Source organism: Chiloscyllium plagiosum, unplaced genomic scaffold (genome assembly GCF_037043375.1).
Source record: "Chiloscyllium plagiosum isolate Xiang-an unplaced genomic scaffold, Cpla_swu_hap1 HiC_scaffold_2, whole genome shotgun sequence".
In the NCBI taxonomy this organism is placed as follows: Eukaryota; Metazoa; Chordata; class Chondrichthyes; order Orectolobiformes; family Hemiscylliidae; genus Chiloscyllium; species Chiloscyllium plagiosum.
Window position 1 is genome coordinate 59,869,059 of NW_028270140.1, and position 20,247 is coordinate 59,889,305.

At 41.1% G+C, this 20,247-nt stretch overlaps 1 protein-coding gene across 4 annotated transcripts in view; it reads left to right on the forward strand.

Annotated features, from left to right (window-relative positions):
• The window catches only part of auh (AU RNA binding methylglutaconyl-CoA hydratase), a 340,890-nt gene that overhangs the window by 17,986 nt on the left and 302,657 nt on the right, over window positions 1-20,247 (forward strand). The gene's annotated exons all lie outside the window — the stretch shown is intronic.

Below are 20,247 nucleotides of genomic sequence, written 5' to 3' on the forward strand. Positions count from 1 at the left end.
TAGAAACCAGACATTATTCATTCTTGCAGATACAAGGCATTAAAAAAAAAGTCATTTGTAACTTTCAACATAAATCTGAACACTTTCTGATTAAGCAACAGTCAAAGTTTGATTGACACAGGCTATGTTTACTTAACAATTTTGCGGCCTTGAAGGGTAGATCCCCAATTTAACAGCAGAATAAGAGAGGTCTCATTACACAGCCTTACTGTTCTGTTTTTATTAAACAGTGTACTTATCTGATTTGCCATGTGAAAGTGTTTGTCCTTAAAATATCAGCTGTGATCCCAACTGATGTTATTTCTGGACAAGTCAAATCCTAGTATGAAATCAGACTTGACTAATTAGATTTTGTTTCTTTTTAGTTTCAACAAGGTAGTCATTTACTGAAATACAAAAGCAATGTTGTGGATTTGGACTTAACAATGAAACATACGTTTATTACACAAAAAAGATAAAATACAATAAACCAAACAATTTACATATAGCATGTGTTTAGAAATTTTGAAACATCAGATAACCACAATCCTTTCAATCCCAAATGCACTGCTTTGCAGTACCAGAGAGCATATATTTACAAAGATTCTGCCGTCATAGGAAGGGGTTCCAAAGGCTGAATCCTCTGAAAGAAGAAATTCCTCCTCATTTCAGTCTTAAGTTGGTGCCTCTTTATTCTGAGACTAAGCCTTTGCTCCTAGACTCTTCCCCGGAGGAGGAACATCATCTCAACATTTAACCTGTAAAGTCTCTTAAGAATCCTGTATGTTTCAATGAGATCATCTCCGATTCTTCTGAATTCAGGTGGGGTGAGTTCCAATCTGTTTAGCCTTTGCTCATAAGACAAGCCCTCCATATCAGGAATCATTTTAGTGAATCTTCTGTGAACTGCCTCCCATGAAATAATGTCCTTTTTTAAATAAGGAGAGCAAAACTGCTCACAGTACTCCAGGTGTGGTCTCACCAGCACCTTAAATAAGGACCAACGTTCTATTAGTCTTCCTGATTAGAATCATAGAATCCATGCAGTGAAGAAAGAGGCCATTTGGCCCATTGAGTTTCCATTTACCCACCCAGAACGAGCTTTCACCCCCACCTCCGAAAGCCTGTATGTTCTTTTTAGGTATGGTTTAACACACCTAATCTGCACATCTGAATACTATGGGGCAGTTTTTGCATGGGCAATCTACCTAACCTGCATATCTTTGGACTATGGGAGGAAACTAGGAGAAAGTGAGGACTGCAGATTCCTGAAGAAGAAGATTCCTGCCCGAAACATTGATTCTCCTGCTCGGATGCTGCCTGGTCTGCTGCGCTTTTCCAGCACCACACTTCTCAACTATGGGAGGAAACCAGAGCACGTGGAGGAAACCCCTGCATACATGATGAGAATGTGCAAGCTCTAGACAGATAGTTGCCCAAGACTGGAATTGAACCCGGGTCCCTGATGCTGTGAGGACCTGCTGAACCTGTGTGTTAGTTTTCTTTGTTTTTGTGCACAAATAACACCAAATCCTTTTGGTTTGTAGCTTTCTGTAGTTTTTATCCATTTCAGTAATATGCTATTCTTTGTTTCTCCGTTTTGAAACTGAGGGGTGGCACAGTGGCTAGCACTGCTGCCTCGCAGCTTGAGGACCCAGCCTCCGCTGATGTGTGGAGTTTGCATCTTTGGACTATGGGACTGAACTGGAGCACCTGTAGGAAACCTATGGGTGTAATGCAGAATCCACACTGTCACTCGAGGTTGGAATTGGTGCTGTGATGCAGCAGTGTTAATCACTGAGCCACCGTACCAATCCTGCTGGATTCTGAATTTCTCCCGCACTCTTGGGCTATCACTGACTTCAGCTACCTTTTGTGTGCTTTATCTTTCAGCTTAACATTCTCCTTAACTCCCTTGGTTAGCAATGGTTGGTTTATCTCTCTTTCTCCACCCCCCCCCCTCCTCCCATCCTTTCTGGGATGTAATTTTACTGAGAGTCATGAATCACTTCCTTAAAGGTCTGTCATTGTTTGCTTACTGTCATTCCTCTAATCCATAACCCAGATTACTTTACTTAACACTTGTCATTTTGATTAATTCACCCAATCAACTTGAAGATTTGTCACCCATAATTATTGCTGTATTCTTTCTACATACAGAGTGGTTGCCATTTGGAGGTCTGCAACACTACTCCTACTTTTCTCCCCTTGCTGTTTTTTAGTCCAGATTGACTTCATACTATTCGAGTCTAGATCGTCTCTCACAACTGTCCATATTTCATTTGGTATTCATAATGCTACTCCACTACCTTTTCCATCCTTTCTGTCTCTCTTAAAGGTCAAATAACCCTGAATGTTAATGTCAAGTTTTAATCTCCTTCTACTCATGTTTCAGTAAAGGCTATGAGATCATATTCATTTACCTTAATTTGTGCCATCAATTTGTCTACCATATCCAAATATTTTGTGCATTAAGTTTGTTCTGTTATTGAGTTTCCCTACATTTCTTTGGTTTCCTGGTACAGTATAACATTGACACATTCCATCATTTCCATTTATTTTGTGGTAACATTCAACCCCAATACTAACCTGTAATCCTATTTTGTCCTTTAGCTTTGATTTCAAATTTTCCTTGCAACTGTCTCATGAATTCAAACCTGGGTTTCTCTAAATTAATCTTTGAGTGACATACTTATCTCTGTAATTTTCATGACCATGTGCCAATTAGCTTGGGGCTCAGGTAGTAATCTTGAGATTGTAACCTTTTTGGTTCTTCATTTTAATTTAGCCCATAGCTGCATATATTCCCTCAGCAGAACCTCTTTCCTCTTTCTACCTAATATTGTTAGTACCTACATGGACCACAGCAACATGGACCAATCCAAGTTCCTGTGTTGCCCACATGAGATTCCTGAATCTGTGCACCAGAAAGGCAACACATCCTTTGAGATTCTCAATCCTGGCTACAGAAAACAGTGTCTGTTCCCCTGACTATACAACATGAACCCACGTTGTTGGTGTCACTGAGCATTACAAACCAGCTATCCTCCCAAACTGAGCAACTGGCAGGCGTAGGACAGAATATCCTTTATTGTCATTTTTACTCAAGTGCAGCAGAGTACAGTGAAAAGTTTATAATGCTGTTTCTCATGGCACCATCTTAGGTGTAAAAGTACCTATGTACAAATTTAGATGCAAAAAGAGCAATAAAAAGAAAAGAAATTACATTCCCTCACATTGATTCATAGTATAAGTTAGAAATAAGACAGTGAAAAGGATAAACATTACATTGCAGTAGCTCAGCGCAATGGCTTCCACATGTGGTTTGACCAGCCTTGCAAACTGCTGACTGCCAACACCTCATCTTGGTTCAATAACAGTCCCCTCTCCCTCTCTGTCTTGCTCTTTCACCCTGCGTGCTCCTATCCCCCACACACTCTCCCAAGTATATTGCTGGAGCCACACGTAGGCCTGACTAGTCAGGTGGCACTTTCCTTCCCTGAAGTAATTCGTGAACCAGATGAGTTTTCCCCAACAATTGACAATGGTCCTGGTTGTCATTAGACTCTTAATTCAGAATTTCTTTTTGAATTCAATTTCACCATCTGCCTCATGGGACGAACCTGGGTCCTCAGAACATTACCTAGTTCTCCGGATTAATAGTCCATCAATAATTCCAGTTGGACTATGCAAATAAGAATGTGACTGTATGGAATTTAAGAGTATTCAAAGATCGTAGCTCTGCCTTTAAGTGGACCTGCTGAGGGGTTTCCCTTCCCACCCAGTGGTCCTGCTAGCTTCAGGTCTTTTTATTTTATTACTTCTATGCATGCAGCTGAGGGACACTGGCCCCTTTGGCAGTGCTGACGGTTGCATTGCTGGCTCCTATCACTTGTGTATCCTTTGCGCCTGCTCCCACAAGAGTACACCCACCATCTTTAATAGGATGTTAAGTGCAGTTGTGGATACTTTGGAGATGATCTGGAAAGTTTCATTAAAGGGTACTCTTAAAACATAGGATTTGAATTCAAGCATGTCACTGAAATATTCAGCCAAATGACTTTTGTATACCCAATGTTTGTTTGGAAGAAATTTCTGCTTCTCCAAACTGGATGTCAGACTTTGTAGTTGGATAATTTAAAGATCATATATGGGCTGAGGGGTGGTTGTGGGGTAGAGCTGGTATCATCAACATATTTGTGGAACTTGGAGTGTTTTTTTGGATAATGGAGATGATATTCCATATAAGCTGGTTCATGGTGAATTGGCAACTTGGTTACAAAATTGGCTTGATCATAGAAGACACAGGACACTTGTGGGGTGGTGTTTTTCTGACCTGAGATCTGTGACCAATGGTGGTCTTCAAAGATCAGTGCTGTGATCTGTGCTTTTTGATGTACAGGGCAACCTCAATTATCCAACTGACACGGACGGGGAGTATTTTGTTCGGATAATCAAATGTTCGGATAACAGTGTGAGAAATAAAGCTCACTCATTTCAATAATTTCAGTCCGAGACAAAAATCTGAATCAGTAGTGTCCTTTATTTGTACACTTGCAAGTGGGTGCAATGTCTAATGCCAGGCAAGGCAAAGACAAATACACATCATATTCCACAAACTTTCAAAATTTATACAATTTGAGCTTACGTCACTCATTTCCTTAAGACTGATCCCACAACTTCTGTTTATCCGGCCTTGTCCGTGACAAATGCCTATCTCTGGCCCCCCTAAGCTTGTTTGACGTCATCCCACTGCAGGTCATCGCTAGGCATATCCTTTCTTTATCAGCATTTATTCCTCTCCGGAGGCTACTCTGACCTTTATGACCTCTTTAATTAGGGTTTGTTCCTGTGTCTCTGTACAAGTGGGAAAACAGATGTTTTTCCTACTGTTATACAAGTGATTGCATTCTCTTACAACTTCTTATCTATTCGCCCATACATCTACCATTGTTTTGTAATCACGTCTCATGCTGACATACCATTTTTAACGGATTATATATTTCCTCTATATAGTCCCCATTCTTGTTAACTCAGCTCTTGGCCGAAACAATTACACACTGATGTGAGTTCATTTACTCTGTATCAGAACTTATTATTGCAGAAATAACATTAATTCACCTATATCCCACAACAGTTTACCCAAGCATTGGGACCTTGAGATCTTGTTTGATTATCCAAATTTTGGATCATCCAATGTTATGATAACTGAGAATATAGATGGTCTGTTTAGTAAGTTTGTAGATGACATTGAAAAAATGGTTGAGTTGTGGATAGTAAGGCAGGCATTCAAAGGATACAGCAGGATGTAGTCCAATTGGAAAGTTGGAGAAATGGGCACAGTGGTTAGCACTGCTGCCTCACAGTGCCAGAGACATGGGTTCAATTTCCACCTCAGACAACTGATTGTGTGGAGTTTGCATTTTCTCCCCATGTCTGCGTGGGTTTTCTCCGGGTGCTCCGGTTTCCTCCCACAGTTCAAAAATGTGCAGGTTAGGTGAATTGGCCATGCTAAATTGCCCATAGTGTTAGGTGAAGGGGTAAATGTAGGGGAATGGGTCTGGGTGGGTTGCTCTTCAGAGGGTCAGTGTGGACTTGTTGGGCCGAAGGGCCTGTTTCCACACTGTAAGTAATCAGTAATCTAATCAAATGGCATATGGAGTTTAATCCAGACAACTGTGAGGTGATTAGTTCTGGGAGGTCAAAGGTAAGAGAAAAGTTTACATTAAATGGCCGAACCCTTAGGAGCAGCAATTACTGTTTAATGTGCTGTTGCATTGTTTTAGAACTTTGGGTAAAAAGATCAAAACAATGGCACTTTTAAAAGGAGGAAGACAGACAAAAGGTAGTGACCATATGGTCAGTGATGGAGAGAGAGAAAGAAATCTGTACTGCTAACTGACTGAAGTGAATTTGCACAGTTACTGCGTTTGCTGTTTGAGTTCATGCATCTCTGGACATTGGAGGAAAAATTAACAAAGAACAAAATTCACAGCTGACCTTGGAGCAACATGTGTGGTGGAGCTCACAGCACAGGAGGAGATAAGTGCATTGATTTTACGTGCAACCTTGCTGTACATCTACAGTCATGAGTAGAGTGGGTTCTTTCTTGATTATACATTTTATTGAGATCCGTCACATGGTTCAAATTTTAAAAATTTAATCAAAAGTACTAAGTTAGCCTGTAGCACTATTTTGTTTTTAGAGCAATAAGACAGTGCTATTTTCTGTGTCAGTAGATTGTGAAGGAGCAAAGATGGCCTTTAGTAGAGTGATACACTCTTGCTGTTGGATATGGGAGTTTAGGGAGAGTTCCCATGTTTCTGATGATGATATCTGCTGGAAGTGTTTTTGGTTGCAAATTCTATTAGATAACATAGTTTGTGGCAGTTAGAGGAATTTACAGGAGCTAGGATGTGTGATGGATGGCAGTTATAGGAAGGGAGGAAATCCACAGATACAGTCCGGTAGATGGGTTAACTCCAGGAAAGGTAGGAGGCGGAGGCAGGTAGTGCAGGAGTCCCCTGTGGCTAACCCCATCTCAAACAAGTGTGCTGTTTTGGAAAATGTAGGTAGTGATGGACTCTCAAGGGAATGTAGCATGAACAGACCAGTTTCTGTTATTTAGATTGGCTTTAATTTAACGAGGGGTATGTCGGTTTCCAACCGATTGATTGATTGATTGTGTTGGGGGACTGTCTAGTCAGAGGCACAGACAGACTGCGGGCAGCAGTGAAAAATCAGAATGGTATGTTGCCTCTCTGGTGCCAGGAGCAAGGAAATCTTGGAGAGGATGCAAAATGTTTTCAAAGGGGAGAGAGACCAGCAGGAGATCACTGTACACATTGGAACTAACAACATAAAACAACAAGGGAAAAAGGATGAGATTCTGAAGGGAAACTATGGAAAGTTAGGCAGGAATTAGTTCCAATGTGTACAGTGATCTCCTGCTGGTCTCTCCCCTTTGAAAACAACAAGTCCAACATCGACCCTCCGAAGAGCAACCCACCCAGACCCATTCCCCTACATTTACCCCTTCACCTAACACTATGGGCAATTTAGCATGGCCAATTCACCTAACCTGCACATTCTTTTGAACTGTGGGAGGAAACTGGGAGAATGTGCAAATTCCACACAGACAGTTACCTGAGGTGGGAATTGAACCTGGGTCTCTGGCGCTGTGAGGCAGCAGTGCTAACCACTGCCACCCATTTCTCCAACTTTCCAATCGGTCTACATTGATGCCCTGTATGCTTTTGTAAATCTCTATAAACCTTGACATGCTATGCTCTAAGGATGAAGTCCTATCCTCTCCTTTTATAATTTAAACCCTTGAGTCCCAGTAGCATCCTTTTAAATCTTTTCTGCATCCTTTCCAATTTATTTCAATCCTTCCTATAGCAGGACTGAACTGTACGCAGTACTCCAAAAGTGGCCTCATCTATGTCCTGTATCGTCACAACATGTTCCAATTCCTCTAACACAAACCAATTATAGGGAACCTTCTGGAACCAGGGACCAGGAGGATGCTGGGAAGGTAAATTTCCAATTGAAATGAATGGATTTGCTTCTATCCGTGGTTTTGAGCTTCCGCAGTAGGTCATGGAATGTAACCCCCGTAGGTAACGGGGGACTACCATATACATTAATGAAATAATACAGTAAACTTAATACTTTAATACTAAAATCACTGACTACAGCACTGTATGTTTCACAAAGCTCTTCATCAGAAAGCACATGAGCCGACTGACCATGTAATGCCTAGGTAGAAGTCCAGTCTTTCTCAAGATGTCCTCAGGATCCTATCTGCAAAATGTTTTTGCATTTTGCAGACAGGATGCTGAGGCTGGATTTTGCTGTTCAGCTAGTGCTGGGGGTGGAATTGCATAACAGCGATTGGGAGTTCGCTTTATATAAAAGGGTCTGCAATTCTCAAATCGATTCCTGATGAAGGGGTTGTGCTCGAAATGTTGATTCTCCCACTCCTTGGATTCTGCCTGACCAGCTGTGCTTTTCCAGCACCACAGTTTATGACCACGTTTAATAAATGCTTGTGATAGGAGAACTACGTGTAGTCAAATATCAGTATTGGCTCATTTAGCTGTGTTAGTACTCTCATCTCCGAATTTCACGCTTACAGGCTCCAGTCCCACTCCAGGACTTGAACTCAAAAATCAATCTGACAACTCATTGAGACGGTAGTGCAGTGTTGGAAGTTGTGTCATTTGGATGAGCTGTTAAAGCAAGGCCACATTTTCCTGCTCTAATGGATGTTAAAAATCCAGTGGGCCTATTTTGAAGCAGGGAAATTTAATTGTCCTGACCAATATATATTTCTCAATCAGAATAACAAACCTATTTTATGGCTATTGATGCTTAAGTGAGTCTTCTATGGAACTTGCATTTCCTATAATAATGTTCACACTTCAAAAGTAATTAATTGGCTATAAAGTGCTTTGAGATATCTGATCATGGAGAAAATTGTATTATAAATGCAAATCTTTTTTAAAATTGTTTTTAAGAAATGGAGAATTTCAACCACCTTACCATTCAAGAGTTGCTATTTTAGATTGGGTCTTTGGAAGGGTTTTCATTATAGTTTTGTGGTCGAGTAATTGCTGAAAAAGGTTGATCGTGTCAGTCAATATGGCATTCAGATAAATGAGCTTTCATTTATGAGTTAAGAACAATGAGTCAGTAGTGTGTATCCTTTGACACTAAGCATTTCCATTGTGAGATGCAGTCTTCAAGTTTGTCTTCAATTTGGCTCTTGAAGATATGATGCAATTGTGTGCGCAGCAAAATGAAACTTAGTAATGCCATTGATGCCAGCCTCTGGGAGGAGCTGAATGTTATTCAAATTACTACTGCCTCAGCAAAGACACTTGGAACTGCTGTTTCAACCGAAGTAATGTCACTGAACCAGTAATCCAGAATTGCTCAATTTTCTGGGAATACGGGTTTGAATCTCACCATGGCAGAACTTGAATTCAATTAAAATATCCTGGAAATAAAAGTCTAATGGTGACCTTATTTTCAATTGTCTTAAGAAATTCTCTCTGGTTCACTAATGTCCTTTAGGAGAAGAAATCTGGCTTACAATATGACTCCAGACAACAGTAATGTGATTGCCCAGAGAACAGTTGAGCGTCAATGAGGGATGGGCAACAAATGCTGATTCAGTTGGCAATGTCCTTAACGGATGAATGAATTAAAAATAAAAGCAACCTTATTTTTGCCACCTTTCACCTTTGTCCAGCTGGAGCTATAGCCTGAATTATGTATTGATTAGAAGTAACTTTTAGCAATGTAAGGCTTGGTCACTAAGGCCAATTTAGTAGCAGTGTTATTATCTTGCAGTTGCCTTCATCTTTGCTGATAAGAGTCATTCATTTGCTTAATTCCATAGTAAGAGTATACTGAACTTGAATTGTTTAGTACTAGGTGTACATAGAGTGCTTTTGCGTCATGTTAATGTCCATGTTAAGTGGAGGTATAGTTTGGGTGGAAGTTTGTCTTTTCCAAAATCTTTGCAGTTAAGAGTTTAAAGTGGTGAAAGGGCTTGGAGAAATGTCTCCCTCTCATCCCTTTGAGAACAATTACCAGTGGCAGTGGGCTGTTGAGTAGCTGCACATTTACAGTACTGGTTATTGTTCAGTTCTTATGGTAGGAAAAATTAGGATTGACTATGAAGCTTTCTTAGCTTCCTCAACAAGGACTGTGTTCTTGAAGCTGATTCAGAATCAAGGAGCCAGGAAGTTGCTAGATCTTTTGCAATATGTCTACTGATTTGGCATTGGCTACTATTATAGATGCCTCCTTAATTTATCTGTTTTAAAAAAAATGTTTAAAAATATTTTCAAATATCTAGGCTAAGATGTAAGTTGCATAACATTTCACCTGTCATTTCTTCTGTGTATTCCATCAAAATCACCGGGAGTGTATTAAACACAGTTTAATTTCTTTAAAACTTAGAAATAGAACAGTGTAGCATAGTACAGGCCCTTCGGCCCAAGATGTTGTGCCAAGCATTAATTTTATCTGAGATCAACCTAACTTACACACACCTCAAATTTACTGCTGTCCATGTGCTTGTCCAGCAGTCGCTTAAGTGTCCCTAATGTCTCTGAATTTACTACTTCTGCTGGCAGTGCGTTCCACACACCCACCACTCTCTGCATAAAGAACCTACCTCTGACATTTTCCCATATCTTCCTCCAGTCACCTTAAAATTATTATCCCTTATGACAGCCATTTCTGCTCTGGGGAAATGTCTCTGGCTATCTACTCTATCTATGCCTGTCATTACCTTGTACACCACTATCAAGTCACCTCTCTTCCTCCTTCTCTGCAGAGTGAAAAGCCTGAGCTTACTCAATCTCTTTTCATAAGACAAGCCCTCCAATCCAGGCAGAATCCTGGTAAATCTCCTCTGCAACCTCTCTAAAGCACCTGCGTCCTTCTGTTAGGTTCTTTTCGTGAGGTTTCACACATGAGATGCAATTCGCTCATGCCAACTTCTGCAAAAAGTTAAAGTTTATTAAAGCTTGTACAAATAAGTTCTCCAAATGAAACTTCTGAAATAAAACTGTCGGAATTACAGGGACAACTTGATAGAGATCAACGTGCTTTGAATTTGCAATAGAGAGGAAACTGGTCAGTTATCCAAAGTCTCCTTCAGTAAAGTCCAACCTGAAAACAAAATTCGGTCTGTCCTTGCACTCCATGGAGAAATCTGAATTCTTGGATAAGGGCAGTTAAATACTTAACAAAACTGATGAGACTTCCATCCTTCCGATGGAGGATGCCAGCACGTGAATTGCAGCAGCTGCAGCAGCAGGTTCGTTGGACACAGCATTCTTTGCTACTTCTGCTCCCGCTCTGCTGTCGAATGTAACAAAGCCTGTAACATCAAAGTCTGTTTCGATGTTAGCTTGATCAGTGAACCTTCACATCCCTTAAATGATTGAAAGAGAAGGTAAAGCTTATGGGTTTAATGTCCATAGGAAGGCCACTGACAAAAAGCGTACTGACCTCCTCTTCACCATTGTTCACTTCACTTTTTGTGCTCAGGACGGGGGAAGCTGATTGAATCCGTTGGATCAGGCTGTGGAGGGGTGGGTGGTGGTCCAAAGGCATGCTTTACCTGTAAATGGAGAAACGCTAGAGATGATGTTAGCTGCTGAAAGTATCTTCACATTTCCTCTCTTATTCCTTCCTTGCCAAGGTGGCTATCAGTGTGAAGACAGTCACACTTAACTACACTAAATTTTGTCTGCCTATTTCAACATTCTCTGTCGTCTTGAAGTCTGTTCCGCTGGTCACTATTTATGAGATTATCAAGTTTTGTACAATGCATAAAACTTCTAAATTGTACTGCCTAAACAATTCAGTCAATTATAAACAAAAATCAGTAGTATTAAAATCAAACCCTCGGATTGATCCCATTTAGGTTATTCAAAAATTATTTTCCTTGGCTAATGTGAAAACTGTCAGGAAATGTCTTTCCAAAATCTGAAACAGCAAGAAAACAACAAAATGTTTCTAATGCTCTAGCCATTTAAGAGGCAATTTCAGTATGCATTTAAATGCCAAATGTTTGTGGGAAACAAATGTAGAGCATATTTTAATGTTTTCCAAATGAAACTTCCCAAATAAAAGTTGGAATTACAGTGGCAACTTTGTTAGAGATCAACATTCTTTGAATTTGCAATATGAAAGGAGCCAGTGAAGTCTTAACAGTAATTAACAGAACTGAAACAGCTCAGCTTCAAGTTCTAATATTCTCTAAAATCTTAACAAAGCATCACACTTAAAATGCATTCTTTTTATGAACACTCTGCATTAAAAACACAGTAACAAAGATATTATAATACACTCATTTGGCTAAAGCATGACCACTGACACAATTGTGTTTTGAAAGAGGCGTGGTAGAATTTCAAACAAATCAGGGGCTCAAGGGACTCAATCAAATTGTTTCAAGGTTACAAGGTTGATTATTTTTTTTAAAAAAAGGACCTAATGTTGTATGATATTAATTTAAAAACAAAATCTGCCCTATTACATAGCCCACAAAATGCACTGAATTGTGATCCTGATTCAAATTAGGCAAAACAGTTACTTAAAAGGATTTTCTGAACCAGTATTTTAACAAACCAAAATATTTAAATATCAAACTCTCTCAGCATGGCACAATTTACATTGAAACCCCCCCCCCCTTTACCCAAGTAATAGTACAGCCTTAATTTCAGTGTTTCTTGTTTTCTTTTGAAGAGCTGCTGATCAGAATTCTTCTCATTTTAATATGGGGGGAAAGCACGCACATTTGAGACTCCCCTCAATTCACCCAGTGATGATCCATAAAATGGAAAATGAGGAGTCAAAAAGATGGAGGCGGTGGTCCCAAAAGATCCACACCAAAGTCGGACAAAAATAAATCACATCCAGTCTCCCAGTCAACCACCATGGCACACAAAAAAAACAAGCATTTGTCCAAGATTCCCAAAGCTCTGCGAACCCCACAGTGCCTGGTGCGCGCACACAAACGATCACTAAAACATCCTCATCTTGGTGGAAACAGGACGGAGGAACGCCACCCCACCACCAAACAAGGCCGCGAAGGAACAAAAGACCAGCCGTACCCTCATGACGAAATCACACCCACAAAAAGGGAAAAGCCTCACAGTGGATGACAGGCCACTGCAGTCCAAGCCACTCCCCCAGAAGAAGGACTCAGAGTAGAGTCCACAGCACAAAAACTGATTACCACAACAAAAACCTGGATAAAGCTTCCCCGGCAGTCAATGCACTTTACTGTTGAGATCCGAGCAGATTGGCTTCATTTTCTCCCCCTTTCCTGGTGACACCATTTTGTCCTAAAAGTACTTCTGAGGGAAGGTGTAGGGTATAAAGGCGATAACTTTTAAGTACCAAATTTGGTTTTAGTATTTTTCTTTGTAATTCCTGATTTCTAACCTTTTTTTCGGAGCCTCAAACTCTAGAGGATTCTAACCCCAATTTACCTAGAGGACTCTAACCCTTTTAAAACCCAGTTTGGTGCAAAGCGACTTGGTGTGCACGTTACCTCAAAGATTCCATCACGAACGAGTCCCAGGGGACGAGAGGTCGATTGAGTGTTAAGTTTAGAGAGAGAGAGATCAAGGTGAAGCTTACCTTGTAGGCACATCCATCTCACATAATCAACACTCGGACAATCGCTTATTCAGTCCAGCCGGAAGCTCCATGTAGTTTGGACTGCCACCGTATGTAAGGTTCTTTTCCTGAGGTTTCGCACATTTGGGCACACCAACTTCTGCAAATGGTTAAAGTTTATTAAAGCTTGTACAAGCTTTGACTCTCTTCGCAGGCGTGTGAAGTTGAGTCAAAAGAGGTCCCAAACAAAGATAACACATCCCCTTTATACAGGTCAGTTGGCCAGTCTTATAGATACACACTAGCCACTCCCCTATAGTCACATACTACTCAAAACAACTCACAGTCACATGTTACCCCAGGTACAATGGTAGGATGAGATCATCCTCTGCGATAATGCAAATGCTAACATCCTAATCCTGGGGAATAATTATGCAGATGATTTCCTGATGCAGTGATTCATCAAGACAATGCAGATGTGACATATCTAGCTTCAGGGGATGGCGAGAAAGCATTTCTGAATGGAAGAGATTGAATGATAGTTTAATTTGATAATAGTAGGGGGAGCAGTAGCACTGTCTAAATGAAGTGTGAATTACAATGGACAATCCACATTGGGCGGCACGGTGGCACAGTGGTTAGCACTGCTGCCTCACAGCGCCAGAGGCCCGGGTTCAATTCCCGCCTCAGGCGACTGACTGTGTGGAGTTTGCACGTTCTCCCCGTGTCTCCGTGGGTTTCCTCCGGGTGCTCCGGTTTCCTCCCACAGTCCAAAGATGTGCAGGTTAGGTGAATTGGCCATGCTAAATTGCCCGTAATGTTAGGTAAGGGGCAAATGTAGGGATATGGGTGGGTTACGCTTTGGCGGGTCGGTGTGGACTTGTTGGGCCGAAGGGCCTGTTTCCACACTGTAATGTAATCTAATCTAATTACAATCCACATTCCTGTAAGCTATCTGTGAGACCAAATGTTGCCCCCACCCACATTCAGAATGTTCAGCTTTGCAGTCTGATTCTTTAATATTACATTAATGTCCAGAGAGCAATTCCCATTTAATCTTTTAACATTGAGGTGACCAGAACTAGACACAATACTCCAAGTGTGGTCTAACCAGGGTTTTATAGAGCTGCAGCAAAATCTCATCGCTCTTGAACTCAATCCCCCTGTTTATGAAAGCCAAAACACCACAGGCCGCCTTAACAACCCTATCAACTTGGGTAAAAGTGAGGACTGTAGATGCTGGAGATCAGAGTCGAGAGTGTAGTGCCTGGAAAAGCACAGCAGGCCAGACAGCATCCAAGGAGCAGAAGAATTGACTTTTAAGGCAAAAGCCCTTCATCAGGAGTGAGGTTTATGGGCCGGGACTGAGAGATAAATGGTAGTGGGGGTATGGCTGGGTGGAAGGTAGCTGAGACTGCAAAAGGTAGATGAAGGTGAGGGAAAAGGTGATAGTGTGGAGCGGATAGATGGGAAAGACAATGGACAGGTCAAGAGGATGGTGCTGAGTTGGAGGCTTGGGACTGGATAAGATGGGAGGGAGGGGAAATGAGGATACTAGTGAAATCTGCATTAATCCCATGTATTTGCAGTGTCCCAAGGCAGACGATGGGGCATTTTTTTCCCCCCAGGGATTCCTGGTTAGATCCATGCCCCAACCAGCCCTCACTGAAATCCTGGTACCTTCCCCTGCCACTGCAGGAAGTGCAAAACCTGTACCCACACTGCTCCCCTCACCTCTGTCCATGGCCCCCAAGGATCTTTCCACATCTGACAGAAATTTACTTGTACCTCCACAAATGTCATCTACTGTTGCATCCGATGTGGTCTCTTCTACATTGGAAAGACAGGAAGCTAACTTGCGGATCGTTTCAGAGAACATCTTTGGGACACCTGCACCAACTAACCCCACTGCCCTGTGGCTGAACACTTTAACTCCCCCTCCCCCTCCACCAAGGTCATGCAGGTCCTGGGATTCCTCCATTGCCAAACCCTAACCACCCGATGCCTGGAGGAAGAAAGCTTTATCTTATGCCTTGGGACCCTGCAACCACACAGGATTAATGTGGATTTCAGCAGTTTCCTCATTTCCTCCCCCCCCCCCCCCCCCCCCCCCTTACCCACTCACAAGCCTCCAACTCTGAACTGCCCTCTTGACCTGTCCATTGTCTTTCCCATCTATCCGATTCACCCTCCTCTCTGACCTATTACCTTTGCCCCCTCCTTCATCTACCTATCGCCCTCTCAGCTAACTCCCCCACCCACACCACCACACCCCCTTCTCATTTATCTCTCAGCCACCCCCGACCCACAAGCCTCATTCCTGATGAAGGGCTTATGCCCAAAATGTCGATTCTCCTGTTCCTTGGATGCTGCCTGACCTGCTGTGCTTTTCCAGCAACACACTCTCGACTATCAACCTGTGTGGCAACCTTGAGGGATCTATGTATATGGTCCCCAAGATCTTGCTGTTCCTCCACACTGCCAAGAATCCTGTCTTTAACCCTGTAGTCAACATTCAAATTTGACTTTACAAAATGAATCACTTCGCATTTATCCTGGTTGAACTCCATCTGCCACTTCTCAGCACAGCTCTGCATCCTGTCAATGTTTTGTTGTAGCCTGCAACAGCCCTTGACACTATCTGCAAAATCACTGAACTTTGAGTCCTCGGCAAGCTTACTCACCCACCCTTCCACTTCTTCATCCAAGTCATTTATAAAAACTAGTAAGAGCAGAGGCCTAAGAACAGCGGGACACCACTGGTCACTGACCTCCAGACAGAATACTTTCCATCCATTACCACTCGCTGTCTTCTTTTGGCCAGCCAATTCTATATCCAGACAGCCACATTTCCCTGTATCCCACATCTCCTAAACGTTTTGAATGAGCCTACCGTGGGGACCTTCTCAAATGCCTTATTGAAATCCATATAGACCACAAGCACTGCTTGACCTTCGTCAACTTGTCTCATCACATCCTCAAAGAACTCAATAAGGCTTGTGAGGCTTGACCTGCCCTTCACAAAGCCATGCTGACTATCTTTAATCAAACTATGCTTTTCCAAATAGTCATAACTTCTATCTCTCAGAATCCTTTCCAGTACCTTGCTTACCACAGACTTAAGACTGACTGGTCTATAATTCCCAGGGATTTCCCTATTCCCTTTCTTGAACAGAGGAATAACATTCATCTCCCTCCAATCATCCAGTACTACTCCCGTGGAGAGAGAGGATGCGAAGTTCATCGTGAGAGGCGCAGCAATCTTGTTCCTTATTTCCCACAGTAACCCTAGATATATCTGGTCCGGCCCTGCGGACCTAGCTATCTTGATGCTTCCCAGAATTTCCAGCATATCCGCTTTATTACTCTCAATCTGTTCAAGCCTATTAACCTGTTCCATGGTGTTCTCACTGTCAACAAGATCCCTCCGTCTCGTGAATACTGAAGCAAAAAACTCATCTAGTGCCTCCCCTACCTCTTCAGACTCCAGGCACAAGTTCGCTCCATTATTCCTGATTAGCCCTACCCTCTCTCTGATCATTCTTTTATTCCTCACATTAATGTAGAATGACTTTGGAATTTCGCTAATCCTTCCCACCAAGGCATTTCTACGTCCTATCCTAGCTCTCCTCACTTCCTTTTTGGAGCTCTTTCCTAGCTACCCTGTAATCCTCTAAAGTTGTGCTAGATTCTTGCTTCCACCTTCTTCTTGACGAGAAGTTCCTCTTCTCTTGCCATCCAAGGCTTTTTCCCCTGACTATTCCTTGCCTGTCTCAGTTGGACAAGGTTATCCAACACTTGCAACAAGTGCTTCTTCAACAGCCTCCACAGTTCTGTTGTGCATTTCCTGTAGAGCAATTGTTCCCGATTTATACTCCATAGCTCCTATCTAATAGCAGTATAATTTCCCCTCTCCCAATTAAATACCTTCCCATGTTGTCTGTTCCTATTCCTCTCCCTGGCAATAGTAAAGGTGAGGTAAAAACAATGACTGCTTTTGCCCGAAACGTCGATTTTGCTGCTCGTCGGATGCTGCCTGAATTGCTGTGCTCTTCCAGCACCACTGATCCAGAATAGTAAAGGTGAGGCAGTTGTGGTCACTATCACAGAAATTCTGTCCCACCGAGAGATCTGAAACCTGGCCTGGTTCATTGCCCAGCACCAAATCTAAGTTGGCCTATCTACACATTGAGTCAGGAATCTTTCCTGGACATGCCTGACAAAATCCGCTCCATCCAGACCATCTATATTAAGGAGGTTCCAATCAGCGGGTGGCAGATGACTCAGTGGTTAGCACTGCTGCCTCACAGCTCCAGGGACCCTTGGGCGACTGACTGTGTGGAGTTTGCACATTTTCCCTGTGCCTGCGTGGGTTTCCTCCGGGTGTTACGGTTTCCTCCCATAATCCAAAGACGTGCAGGTGAGGTGAATTGGCTATATTAAATTGCCCATAGTGTTAGGTGCATTAGTTAAGGGTAAATATAGGTTAGGGTCTTCGGAGAATCAGTGTGGACTTGTTGGGCCAAATAGCCTGTTTCCATACTTTAGGGAATCTAATCAAATCAATTCAACTTCATCCATAACAACAACTGTTACTTCTGCACCTTTCCACGATCTGCTGTCCTATCTGTTCTTCCATCTCTCTGCTGCTACTGGGGGGATCTATAGAAAACACCCAATAAAGTTACTGCCCCTTTCCTGTTACTGACTGCCACCCATACTGACTCAGTAGACAAATCCTCTTTTTCTGCAGCTGTGATGTATTCTGTAATTAACAATGCTAGTCCCCTCCTCTTTTAGTCCCCTCCCGGTTCTTTTAAAAAGATCTAAACACTGGAACATCCACCTACCATTCCTGCCCCTGTGAAATCCACATCTCTGTTATGGCCACAACATTGTAGTTCCAAGTACTGATCAATGCCCTAAGTTCATCACTCTTATTCCTGGCACTCCTTGCATTGAAACAGACACACTTTAACCTATCCCTTTGCCCCATCAACTATGTATCCTTCCTGACAGAGTCTCTACTCCATTCTATTTCTGCCCATTCAACAACGATCCTCTCCTCTGATCTGTAGCTCTAGTTCCCATCCCCCTGCCAAACTAATTTAAACCCTTCTGAAGTGCTCTAGCAAATCTCCCATCTAGGACATTGGTGTTCATCCAGTTCCTTCTGAAAATAATTCACTGAAACACTTGATGGACGCAATAAATAGAAATAATTCTGTTTTTACTTGAATGGATTTCTATTGTTGCAAGAGCATCAGACATTTTGGCTTAAAGTAATAAAACTAAAATATGTGGATCTGTTCTCTTGTGAATCAAGAGGTATTGTGAATGATTCTACTATAATTTTTATTTATACTTAAGAATAAGATCAATACTGTGAAAGCTGGAAATCTAAACATTATATTTTTGAGTTTTTGGAAGCTCTTTATAGTCACAGTTGTTATCCTTGTTACTTAAAACATTGTGCAAAAACGATAATGTTATCACAAATATTGCTTTACATCCTTAATAAAGACCTAGATTTTATTATTCATATCTGGAGAACCACTGTGTAAAATTACATATGCCTTCTATCAAAATGTAATTGTAAATTGTTTTGTTAATAATATTTAAGCATACAATGATCAGCTTAATAATTGGTTGACTAGGTTTAAATAGTAGGCTCAAACTTACTAAAAGTAAACAGAAGAGTGGTACATGAACTGCATAATCCATGAATCTAGGGTAAATGATTGGTATAGTTTTGATGTCATGAGATAACTATTTGCTTGTAAATGCTGGTTATGAATCACTAACTTATTTCAAATAAAGATACGAATATTATTGAGATGTCAGCTGGAAGATCAGGGGAAAGTCAACCACACTGTATGTTGAAGGCACTCAGTGCAGCATTAACTTGTAATCTGTTCATTAGATTTATATTTTGCCATGTTAAGATTAAAACATTTTAAAATGCTATTGAAACATTTTAAACCATGACTAATTATACAGATTCTTCAGTATCCGCAGTCTTTCCAAATCCATCATACTATTGACAGCTAATTTACCACTTGTGATATGAATACTGACCTTTGTGTAGTATATTAGTTGCAGGCTATTTTTAATGTTCAGAATGCAAACTGGCAAAGATAGAGTTCAAAATTCACTTCTATAACGGCAAGTATAATCATAGAAGCTTACAACACAAGACCATTTGGCTGATGTGTCTGTGCCAACTCTTTCAAAGAGTTTAGACCTGTATTTCAAATTCCTGTAAAATACTTGACCAATTTCTGTTTGAAAGAATCTTTAGTTTCTGATTTCATCACTCTTTCAGGTAGTATGTTCCAGACTTTAACAACCCATTTGTGTAGAGAGAAAGCAATGCATTTTGATATATTATTTAGTTGTTTTGCCAATTTAAATCCATGACCTCTATTTTTCAAGCTCCTTGCTAGAATAAACAATTTCTCCCTACTTGTTTGATACAACACCTAATCATTTTGAACACATTTGTTGGGTAACCCCATAATCATGTCTTCTCTAAGGACAGCAAGTCTATTATATCCAATTCTTCCATACACTTGAAGTTCATTTTCTCTGGAAATCTCTTTTCTATCCTTTCCAAAACATTGACAACCTTCCTAAAACATGATCCCCTAAATTGTATACAACACACCAGCTGAGGTTTAACCAGTAATTTGTAAAGGTTTAAATGATTTCCTTTGTCAATATTTCTATTTACAAAACCATAAATCCCATATATTTCCTTAATTTCCTTATCAAAATGACCTATCACACATTCAAGGATTTGTGCACGTATATCTGTAGATCCCTGTACTCTTACATGTCCTCAAAATAATAACATTTTGATTTTCATGTCTGTCCATGTTTCACCAAAAGAGTATCTCTATCCTCCTGAACCTTGCCACTACCTTACTCATTATTTACTATGTTAAAATTTATTGATTATATAAAACTTAGTAAACGTAGTAAATAATGAGTAAGGTAGTGGCAAGGTTCAGGAGGATAGAGATACTCTTTTGGTGAAACATGGACAAAGTTTTATATAATCAATAAATTTTAACATTGAACTTCTTACATCCATGTCCAAGTAACTTGCACGAA